General features: G+C 39.5%; 1 protein-coding gene across 2 annotated transcripts in view; it reads left to right on the forward strand.

The window, feature by feature from the left end:
• The first annotated feature begins 538 nt into the window (after positions 1 to 538).
• The window catches only part of ahnak (AHNAK nucleoprotein), a 35,564-nt gene continuing 23,751 nt past the window's right edge, over positions 539 to 12,351 (forward strand). Inside the window, exons 1-2 of one of the 2 annotated variants that reach the window (XM_036568546.1) lie at positions 539 to 784; positions 9,160 to 9,213. The gene's annotated coding sequence lies outside the window, so the exon portion shown is untranslated. The remainder of the gene's footprint in view (positions 785 to 9,159; positions 9,214 to 12,351) is intronic. The other variant, XM_036568545.1, reaches the window with a different exon arrangement.

Here is a 12,351-nt window from a genome sequence, read left to right on the forward strand (position 1 = left end):
TCTTCATTTTGCATTACTGAAAGATGAAGTGTCTCAACCGCGGTGAGTCACAGGAACCACCATCTCAAGCAGACACCATTCATCATTTCGCCGTTATCCATCTATAACTGTGACTACAATGTAAATCGAGCGCAAACAGAAGAGTCAACGCCCGCATTAACCCGCTCAGTTATTACCACCTCAACTACGTTCACGCTCTTTGAAACTTTGGGCCCTCACGTCCTTCCCCAACGTATCGCGACAACAGTGGGCGGGCTGTAGCACAGCGTTAGACGACCACTCCCTGGCCTTTTTTTTTTAAACCCACCCGTTTTCCGACAAAGCCCCGCCCCTCTTCGCTGGGCTCGGCTAGTAGCTCACACTCACTGTAGCGGCGGTCTGCTTGGAAGTGTGTACTGTTAGCCAATCTGTAGCGCGTGTGGGCGGGGCTTTTCGCAAAGCGGGTGGGGAAAAAAGAAAAAACAACGCCTCCCTGCCACACCGTTCCCTCCCCAACCCTCTTTCCTCCTGAAGATCCCTGCCCTGCCCTGCACTCAGCCATTCTCCATAGCCCCAAGTTACGACCGCACAGCGAAAAAGTGAGAGGGAGAGAGAGAGCAGAAGTCAGAAAGGCTTTCAAGCCTTGTGAGAAAAAAGAGAGAGAGAGAGAAAGTAAGTTCTCAAAGAACAAGTTTCAGACAGCAGTGGGGGAGAAAACTTTTCGGGGGCTGTGGCAGAAAAGACGTGGCCGGCTGAGGATGCTCATGCCGAGGTGTTAAAGTTTTGGAAGCAGGATCTGCTCCAGGTAAGAAAATGCTTTCTTTTCATCCCTCAAAGTCTGCAGCCTAGTCCTTGCAATTCGCAGCTATTTCATTGTTCCCTGGTGTAACGCAGCGTCTGAAACTGTTAAGACCATAATTACCAAACTTGTAGTGCGCTCTGATAGTTTTTCTCTCTTAAATGCGCGTTTGTGACGCCCCTCTAAGTGAAGACCAGAGGGAACAGGGAACATGAGGAGAGGTGGTGGTGGGTGTGTATCTGGTTGCACAATTGACATCTTTGTTACGCACTATTGTCTTGAGACTATCATAGTCGGATTATAAAAGTTCAAAGCTTTCTTACTCTGTAAATGGAGCAGTGATCAACTCTAATAGTTGCCTATGCTGTGGCACAAGCAGCGCCTGCGAAGTGCTGAAAGCCTGTCTTGCGTATTAAGAAAGGCAGAGCGGACTAATTGTAAGGAAAGTGTTCTGATGCTTTTGCATGCTATGCAAAGTATATCCCCACACCCTAGATGTTGTTAGAAAAAGCCCCAGTTGAGTTTGGCTGTGCAACGTGGATAAGCTCGGTGTGTGTGTGTGTGTGTGTGTGTGTACGCACGCACACACTCAGCAGGAGCTGGAAACGCACGAAAACTTTTTCGTGAGGGAGAAAAGTTTTCCACCCTCATGGAAGTCTCTGTTGAAGCTTGTGGTCTATTTCTTTTTATGGGAATGCTGCTAATAAGAGATTACTGTATTACTGTATTGCTGCCATGCTTGCGTTTTTGAGTTTCTCCTCATAATCTGTTATGGGATTCCATGCCCTACCAAATGTGGTCACAGAGGATTTGGGCAACGTCAGCAGATATTCCTCGGCATGGCTTTAGAAATGGAAAAAAAAGGTAAAATAGTTTTCTGGTGCTTGAAGCCTTTGTGAAGAGTTTGTACGGTCCACAGTGAAGTTGGGATGGGCTGTTTAATTAAAACAAACTGAAGAGCTCTGAAGTGGAGCTTAAATGGACTGAAATGGGTGGAGTTTGGTAAATTCTCCATTTTTTCCCCCTCGATTTTCTTAACCTGGGAGTCTGGCCAGGGTGTGGAGAGTGAGCAAGAGGGGGATGGTGTTGGGGTGGGGGGTGATGGAATGTAGTGGTTTGGAAAGACTTACTAATTGAAACCAGGTCTGAAGCACAAGAGGGAAAAGTACTGCTCGCTAGATGACAAAAATGTTTTATTCACGCTCGGCTCTTATTTAACTCGAGTTTTTTTTTAGGATAGAAAGGCTATCCTAACTTAAAGTACTCTGAGAAAACTTTGAGGTATGTCTCAGAGGGTGGGGGGAAAAACAGACAGAAAGAGGTGGAGTTCACCTCTCTTTTGGAAAATGTAGAGATTATCCAGCCTGGACTTTCCCCCAAAATCTTTTCTTAAATCTCGATTTAGTGATTATATACATGGATAGACATGGCAGCTGAGGAACTGCGCATTTAGATCCCATCCCCCTCTCCTGCCACACCCTTCCCGCTCCTTTTTTTGGTAGTCAACTGTATCACTATATGACAGAGGACATCAACATGATGGGCTGATAGAGCCTGTGAAGATGAAGTACAGCCCTTTGAAAGTGTTGCACATTCTGTTCCAGGCTGTTTTTATGTTGCAAAAAATCAGCGATAGCAAAAGTCAGGATCTGTCAAGGTCCGCCAGCGTATTATGGTTCATCCTTGATTGTCTTGAGGTTGTTGCGTGTTTGTGTTTCAGAGGAGCACAGGATGAGGGATCTGCTACAGGATTTGTACATGTTAAATAGGCTACACTGTATGTTGAGTGTTGAAGCATCATTGGTAAAAGCAACTAGTTTCAGCAGGAGGCACCACTTTCTCCTGTGAAGTGTTGATAGTATAGATAGGAGGGGTGCCTCCGAGGAGTTTGCTATGCCAGTGTGAAACGGAAAGAGTTTGGACTCGCGCACACTTCCTCTGTCATTTCCTTACAGGCTTGTAAAGGGTTGTGCCATTTACACCAAATGGAGAACAGTTGGAAGGAGGAACAGCCCTCTTAACAACTAAGTGTTATATTTATTGTCTGTCTGTTTTCTCACCTGTAATCTTGCATTGTTTCTGATTCAGCAGCCTCTTGATAAAGAGTTAAATGAGAGCATTCATATGCAGTTATCTATAAAGTTGTTTGTTTAGATTATCCATCACAGATAAGCAAGAGCCACAGATGTGAAACTGTTGAAAAAGGAAAAAAAAACCTGAATGAGGCACTTATGACTGTGGAATAAGAAGCAATGATCTTTTTCTTTTGAGGCATTCCTGTATTGGAAACCTCTGCCTTTGTTGCATTATTTCGCTTTGTTTCAGCTTGTCCAAACTAAGCCAGGGGTTGAGAAATACTGACTCTGGAAGTTAGGTTGAGCAAAAAGCCAAGCTCCTGCCAACATCCCAGTGACTCAGAGCCACACGTTGATTTTTCATCATTTTCCATGTGACTGGATTCTGTTGTCGGCAATAGTCCGGTGAATGCAATGTGGAATGCATTTTTTTTATATCCTTTTATATTTTTTTAAGGTTTATTAAAAACATCAAATGAGCAAATTTTCCAACATGTGAATGACTGTCTTTATCACTCCTGACTTTAGAAAGAACCGTGAATATTATCATTTATTTTTTTATCTAGGCCAAGCAAAAGTATGCCATTGCTTTTAAGTGCTATGGTTCTTTGCATAGTGAAATGGTTCTTTAGATTAATGGAGAATGTGCTGTATATGGTTGTATATGTAACCTTTTTGAAAAAGATTCAATATACCATCAAATAGGATTCTTCTGTTGTTACGATGTCAAACTTGTAACAATAGAAGAACCCTTTTTGGTGCTATTTTCAAAAAGGTTCTTACATAAGCATGTCAATGGTTCTTTGAGTGTTCATGGTTCTATAGAGAACCATTGTCTTTAGTAAAGAACGTGTGGCGATGGGTGAGAAGTATACATTTCTGAGTGTATCTCTTACAAGAACAAACTTGACGAAAAGATTATAATGACTCTGAGCGCTTCATGTTCACTCAAGATATGTGAGTGTTAAAGATGATCCTCAGGAGCAGAACAGATCTTTCTCAACTTAGATGTTAATACTTGCCCAATTTATTGACTGAACTGTTACAACAAGCTAAACGAGGGCTCTAGAGAAGAGATCCCATAATATGAATCTTGTATTCGTTGTATTTTCATGGGCATTTATCTTAAGTTTGTCTTTCAAACTGTTCCTTAAAAAAAAACACAGGAATGTGCAGAATTAATGACATCTTTATCTAAAACCAATAGCATGGCAAGTGAAACTAGGCATGAACTGACATGTATACCACCTTTCTTTGTTCTTCACACACATTGCGGTAACACACAAAGTTGCACTTACATAGCATGCTCTATGTCAAGCACTGAGCAGTCCAGTCTCAGTCTGATTCTACAAATATGGATTATATTCTTATTTATTATCAGTATACATTACATAGGGATTAAATTGGTTGTGTTAATAGTAATGTGCGATAGTATCCAGTAATTAAGCTTTATAGGCATACTCTTTGGCATATTTGTGTATTTTGTCTTGTTATTTTTTTTAATTAATTGAGAAAGACATGAGTCATTTCGGACCTTTAGACTACACCCAAATCTTTCACAGCGGTATTACAAAGCAAGCAGTAAATCCTGGCAAAAGTGCGGCCAAAACACCTAACCCATAGATGATGACTGAATGACTGACTGTGTCAACCTAAGCCTGGTTACATGATAAGTGGAAGCCTTGTTGAGCTGTATAGTTTTTTTTTCTATAATACGTTTTGACTTTTCAACTTTGCTTCTCAAGATTACTTAATATAATCATTGTTCATAGTGATCAAAAGAAAAAAGACTCAACTACACCACCTAACCAGTTTAGCCACTTAACTTTTCTGCCGCTGAATCCTCCCACTCCTCCCTTTTATCTTGCATATCTAAACCTTAACTGCCAGTGTCAATGTCCATCTGTAGGCTGCAACATTTTCATTTCTTCAGCATGTTGTTCATTATCTATAAAACTACTCCATGAAAGAGCATCCCAGAATTTTTTTATTTTTTAGAATTTGGATCATGATTCCACCGATTGCTTCAGTACACACACTGTATGCTTTCACTTATTTTTTTTGTCTTTCTCTATCTCTGCAGAGCGTACAATAATTCGGTTGAAGTTCTTTGGCCGAATGTGGCTTTTCAGTTGAATCCATCTGGATGGGAAGATGGAACATTTTACCACTTAGTAGTTATCACTGATTTTCCATAAGTGAGTCAGCCCTTGTCTGAAGTCAGTTGTGCTGCAGCATAACCCCAATATGCACAGTGATTAATGAAGTACTTGTGAAGAACATTTGTGCTTGTCAAAGGCCACAACTGCTTGATTTATTGACTTTTGTGTTGTCTGAAGGCTAACTTGGCATGTGCAAACTCCTCCAATTAAACAGTACAACTGTTTAATTAAAACAACAGGCCGCAAAGACTGAGCATGGATATCTTGTGTTATAAACCAGTTTTTGTGTTTTTTCGTTGGTGGGAGGAGGTTTGGGAACGGATTGTAATTATGATAGATGGTTATGGGAAACCTCGCTGAAATACTGATGTCTCGCCAAAACGTTTTTGTTGCTCAGTGGCTTTGTATGTTATTTGGGTTTAGTGAGAGATTATATTCTACTTTTACTTAAAGTTTCTCAGGTGCTTTTATAAATATGGGAAGTTATCGTCCCAGTGATTTTGTCTTCATTGGATAGCAATCAGTAAAAAGTAATAAAATTGGTATCCTGTTTTTGTGGTACAGACACAGTGGGTGAACAGAGTGTAGGACATTGCTTTGGAGTTAGTCACTGCAGGAGAGGCCGGGCACTCTTCCAGCTGGCCTGACGGCTCTATCAAGGAATGTGTGTGACTGGAGGCCAGGGTGGGGCCCACTGTGCTTTACTCTGTGAGCATAGGAGATGGCAAGCCCATTGCTGCTCTCTTGTTCAACATAGGGTGTGGTCTGTACTTTAGATGCAGTATGCAACGACTAGGATGTACTTGGATGTAACTAGGATGTAACATGCTAGAAGATTGTTGAAATTTACCACTGTTTTGCCATGAAACGCCTGAGCATTGTAACTTTTGCTTTTATTTTACATACAACATTTGTTTACCACTGCTCTGGTCCATTCAATTCCAGATATTTTGCAAAAGGAAGTCACTCCTTAGCAAGGTGACAGCAGAACTAATAGAAATCAGTAGAAGTCTCATGGATGTCACTCTTTAGAGTGTACACAGCTGCTCTGCCACGCATTGTTCTGTGCAAACACAGTGACAAGCACATCCAGGCTGGCCTTTATTGCCACTGGTCCATGTCTATTTCAGTCACAGCTCAGAAATAACTAGCTGTATAATGAAACAACAGGGCAGTGAGAGGTTCTGGCTAAGTTTTCATAATCATAGCTCATAATGAGCTATGGGCAGTTGAGAAGAACATGCTTCCCTGCTGTTTATGAACAGTTCGGTATTATTGATACCACCAACACAGACTTGTCAAGTCCTCCTCCTCCCTCTGCCGTTTGAGGTGAGTTAGACACCAAGGAAATAAGCTTTAATTACAGATCTTTAGCCAAGATTTTTAGGATTATTGCGATTTTGAAAATGAAATAACCCCCAAATGGGAAAGTGCACCTATTGAAAGATCTTAATCAGCATTTCCGTTGACTTTATATTAAGGTGACTGTGCAGCTCATGAAGACAGGGTATCACTTTATTTACAGTGTTGCTGTAAATTGCTGTTTTCTTGGAGACCTGAATGGTCATTAAGAGTTAAAAGTTAAACCACACTGAAGAGACATAATTACAGTTGTTCTGCAACACTTTCTAGGGCAGGTCTACACTGGCAGATACCTGTCTGTACTGACTCCAGCATTTCTTTTCAGTGTCAATAAAGTTTTCCCCCTTTAACTGCCCCAGGCACTCGTCTTGAAAAGGCGCTGGTCTTGGAAGGGGAATGAAGCCTTCCTGAAAAAAAAGGCTCAGTTTCTCAGAGCTTTAAAGACACTTTCTTCTTGCTACGTGTTACTCAGTGTTATAGACTCAATGATGAAAATGTTTACAAGGAGCTTTAAGAGTTAAACTCTTGTGAATTAATAGAAATGTTGTCATAGTCGTAGTACACGTGATGTTGTGCAAAGACAAACCTCAACACTTTGCATTGTTCAACTTGAATTGCTTTAGTTTATGACTTAGCAGTACTATATCAAGACCATAACACAGTAGAGATATTGCCATGACATTTAAATAGGTTATCTGAATGCATAAAGCTGTGTCAATGCTTAGCAACAGTATACGCCTGTTTAGAGATAATTTAGCTTAATTGGAGTCTCATTGGAGTGATCTTAATCACATTAGATGTCTGCATGTCAATTGGCTTGCATCATATCCTGTCATGCATCATTTATTGTTGCGCTGAAAGGCACATCTACTTTTTTCTGACACAGGATGACACACGTAAAACAGACGTTCTTTGTTCTCCTCTTGAGTTTATGATGCGCCATATAGGCTGCTCCAAATAGTAGCTTGTGAAGTATCATGGGGTGGTACTTAAAAGTAGGAATGCATCAATATGGGAATGGTTTGCTGATATTTTTTACAAATCTGATGCTGCAGATACATAAACCACCTGGATTAACATCATTATCTTTAGAGGGCAGGAAATGAATAAAATGCAGATATTTTAGCACCATAGTCGTACATCAATTAGACATTCTGTTCGGAGTAACATTAATATATTAATGTTATATTAATATATAATCATCAAGTATCAGCTTAAAATATCGGTCAAATCTAATAATGATATGCTTCCAATATGTATGCATTATGTGCATCCCTACTAAAAAATATCTAAAAAGTAGAAAAACAAAACACAAAACCTAAAAAATTATGCCATTTCCTCATCAATAATCATGTTTAGTTATACAGTTTTGGATTTAAATACAAATTTTCAATTGATGTACAGGAGGTAGAGATGAAAGATTAATCGGTTTTATACTTAAATCACAATTTAAAGAGTGCAATTTTCAAATTGCAAGAGCTGCCGTTTTAAATTTGGCCTGCATTGTCAACAACCACATTGTCATGTTTAAAGTGGGGAACTCAATCTAATAACACAGAGCTTGTGAACCACCTGTAGATGAGTTGGACTAATCTGAAGCAACCAAATGTGCTTTGCATATGGCAACACAACCACAATTAACTGGCAGTCTGGCACATTATGTCCAGCATTCAAGCCTCAATGTTCTGGACTTATGGACCGCGTAAATAGTTATGTGTATCAGTTAATCCGTTGCTACACTTCAGTAACTGCTTGTTCAGGTAATTGTCTGTCTAGAATGTGTTGATAAGCCATGCATTGATACATGCTGCGACACACTCACTCTCAAAGAGTCTGTGCCGCTGATAAGGTTTGCTTTGACTAGCTGCTGACACTGGTGTTGGTTTTAATACAGTGAGAGGTAGAATACTAGAGCAAACATTGAGCTGCTGTGGATGATGAAACGAAATGACTATGATTTGGAGCTGGCTTGTTGAAGCAAGATAGGGCTTGTTGGGTAATGTAGCATGCAATATGAAAAGGTGATATACAGTAGGACTGCAAGATTGTTTATTCAAATGAGGATTTGCACATGATTGGATGTTTGCTTCCCCGTGGTGAAACCTTAAAGGGCCTCTGTTTTGCATTGTGTCTTCAAATACCTAAAGGAATGATGTTAAAGGTATAGCTGCTGGGGCTGCATGTTTTTAGTTTGCACTCATCTTAAGTTTCCTTTACACAAAAATTTTAAAGTCCGACGTGAAAGAAAATATTATTGTTTCCATATGAGTTTGGCATGCCCGTCTTCTGAAATGTGTTTTATTGCTCTTAATAAGGCTAGACAAAACACTTGGATGTGATCCAGAGCAGTAGGTGGATATGTTTATTTTTAGGGAGGATCATAATTTAACTACACCTTCAATCAACTTAATAATTAATCCTGTCAGTTTATGATATGTACGATATGTTTAATAAAACTAGTTAAACAGATATTTGGCAGGAAAACACTGAAGGGCAGCTTTTGGGTGTGCGCACACTTAGATGGCTTTGGTCAGTGTGAAGGAATTCTGTATTGTGTGTTTATGCAGTATCTGTTTCAGTCACTGTCGCTGGATGAAGAGAAAGTGCAGAGCAATGGGTGGGGTTGTATTTTGAAGGAAAAGGGAAAAAAAGCCTGTTCATAGAGCACACCCTTGCAGTATGTACAGCAGGCAGAATATACTGATTGTGTTTGCAGTGAAATCCTTGTGGTCCTCTTAAACACGTCTAAAGTTGTGCCTTTTTTCTTTTACTTTTTTTTCAGAAAACAAAGTAACACAGGGGTGGCACGAGGTGTCACGTTGTGCCTGAGCACAAGGTAAGTTCCTTTTTTTTCTTTCTATTGTCCAAAAAATATTAAAAAACCAAAAAAGTCTGGTTGGAGCAAAAATAGAATCTTTAGATAGCTGCCACTGGTCACATTTGTCACCACACCTTCCCTATTGTGGCTTATTTCTTGTTAAATTCCTAAAAATGCTGCAAGAAAAGCACAAACATACACATACGTCATGAATTACATTATTGTCTGTTTGAGCAAATTCCTATTTTCTTTATGTATCTCAAGTGTATGTCAAATAACATCACAGCATTCTTTAGTGCATAAACAGTATACTGACAATTGAAATACGGAATCAGACACTAGATTTGTGAACATCCAGTGCTCTTGAACATCACTAAGTAAATGATTAAGCCAGTGATTATAAACCAAAGCCAAACTGCAGAGCGTTTATGGAATGCTAGTCATGAAATCCATGCTGGACTCCATGCTGAAGGTCATACAACCGTGCCTGCTGTGAAAGGCCTGCACTGAGAAATTTGACACTTCGCGCCCACTGTGTTTGCCCTCTCGTAGTACTGCCTGGCCACCTGTTCGTGACGCCCATTTCCCCATGCCATTGCCTGGCCTTTCAGGACTGCCCAGTTCACGTCAGCAGCTGGTTGAAAGCAGCTGCAGAAATATTCTCATGACCGACATTCAAAATGGATCTGTTTTTAAACTACTGTATGGAAAAAACTGTACATGCACAAAGACAATTTAAAGGCCAAATGAATTATGCTGGGCTGTTGACGCGGTTTGTATATGTGACTTGAGCATGGTGGAGAAGCATTGTGGTGTCATTGTATATGTCTGTCATGATACTGACTTGTGACTAAAGCCCCTCCTTCCTTTCTTTAGGCCATTTCAGTTGCATGTTTAAAGGACACTTTTACTTATTTGATTACTTAATCATGGTCAATATATTTAAGATGCTGTTTATCTCTGAAGTGATTTCTGAAGTGAGTTTATTTCCTTACACGAAAAAACACATATATTAGACACATACAAATAACGATAATACACTATTTTGTGATTTTATGTATGTTAGTATGTTTTGTTTAACCATTTCCAAAACTCTCCTCTTGGCAGCCTGGTATTATTTGCATTTGTCATAAAATTATTTGTTTTTGCTCATTAATCCTTCATTAAATTAAGGAGAAGTCCAATGTTAGGGTTTGGGTTAGTGCACCTGCAACTAGCACTCTGAAAATATGATAAATCTGCTTTGCTCACTAAAAACTTGCTGCTGCTAACAAGCCATAGCTGCATTTCCATTCTCTTTGTCTCTCACTTTCAAACATACGTCCTGTTTTTCCTCATTTGTTTCCAGTTTATTTCGGTTTGCAGTGATTTTATTAACTTGACTTGATCAGGTAAATTACTGCCATACTGCACTGCTAAACATATTCAGGAAAAATCTATGCTGCAGTGATTGATATTAAGGTTAGGGGAATGTGCTAACCCCATCAGAGAAGCAGAGCAGGAAGGGTGTGGCATCATGGTACATTTTAAAACAAGCATGAGGCAGGGAGAGGAAAAACAGGCCATTCCTCCACTTGCTGGGAGTTGGTGAGAATCTAACACTTAGTTAGTTTTTCCCTCCTACGGCTTTTGTAAATACCTGTGTGAGCCAACAATAATAATGAGCCTTGTTTCAGAGTTGGAGCACACAACTTTAGCGTGTCCCTGTTTCTGTAAGGGCTAAGAGATTTCAAAGACATATACAGGTTGTAAAGTATAATAGAAGGTTTGATAGAATGAAGAAAACAAATGCAAAATGCAATATGTATGCATTTCTACTTTGAAAACTGACACTAATTTGCACAGTTGACCAGGCAAAGTGATGGCAAGTAATGCTGCTTGGATCAGTAGTGTTTACTGTAACGAGGGTTAAGGATACTGTATAAGCACAGTGTGATTTGTTGGAACAGAATTCAGTAAAGGCATTTTAAACTGCAGTATATCTAAACGGTGTGTTACTCTAATTTGTCTTGTTTCCAATGACTTTAAGAATGAACAGTCAGTTACTCAAGGGTACTAAAATGACCAAATTAACTTATCTCATTCTGTCAAATTGTTCTTTTCTTCCACTAACTAGAAAGAGAATGTAGCTCTTCACAATAAGCTGATTATAACAGGGACATCATGGTGCCATCTTCGGCATTACAACAAAATACTAGGCTATTGTTGTGTGTCTGAGCATTCCTTTGGAATTTCCTGGAGGTCAAGGTCAGGCTTTTTTCAGAAGTGTGTATACATGCTATTTTTGATTCAGCAGGGATCAGAATTACTGAAATACCTTGTATGGATTCAACAAAACCTGCAGTTCTGTAAAATAATGGTTCATGTTGATTGTAAAGTTAAACTAAATGCGCGTATTGTGTGTCTCCTGGTGATGTTTGAGGACTGTCAGGAGTAGAAGTTATTTTGTTTGCATTCAAGTCTCTCTGCTTACTGTAAAGCGATCCTAGAAGATGTCAGCTGGTGTGTTAGCTCTGCGTTCCTCAACACTTGGTTTTGTTATTTTAAGCTTGCCTCGTTATGGATTTCTGCTTTCAAGGATTGGATATTTTTTTCAATACTGATTTGATATATTTGATATTGATATATCCTGAACAGTACTTTTTTCAATACCTTATTTTGCTTACAAACTGAAGGTGGTTGTGGTGAAATAAAGAAATGAGTGTGAGGTGCTGGAAGAAGGTATATTTACTAACAGTAATGAATTACAGGCTAACCAAGAGGTGCTGATGTTAATAACATGCAAGTGGAATGTGATATAGATGTCTGGATAATTTGTAGTATTGAGGTAATTCAGTCAGTGTTGTTAAAGTACTGAATTTTGGCACCCAGTCTTCTCTTTCTCGACAGGAAGTTGATGGAATGGAGAATTGGTGTTTAATTTCTACTTGCTCATTGTTGTGTTTATTGTATTAGACTTGCTTAACTTTTAAGGTTGACTACAAGCCAGTATTTTTAAGGACTTCCACGCTCGAACCATTTCAAAGAGACATCTGATGTAGAAATGCCTATACCTCTATGTGTTTGCTGCCTGATAACAATACTTCAAATCACCATAGAATCTTGTGTAATATCTCAGGTGTCACTGATTGGAAAGGCTTCTGTTTGTGTTGCAGT

The sequence above is a fragment of the Colossoma macropomum genome, unplaced genomic scaffold (assembly GCF_904425465.1).
Source record: "Colossoma macropomum unplaced genomic scaffold, Colossoma_macropomum, whole genome shotgun sequence".
Classification (NCBI taxonomy): Eukaryota; Metazoa; Chordata; class Actinopteri; order Characiformes; family Serrasalmidae; genus Colossoma; species Colossoma macropomum.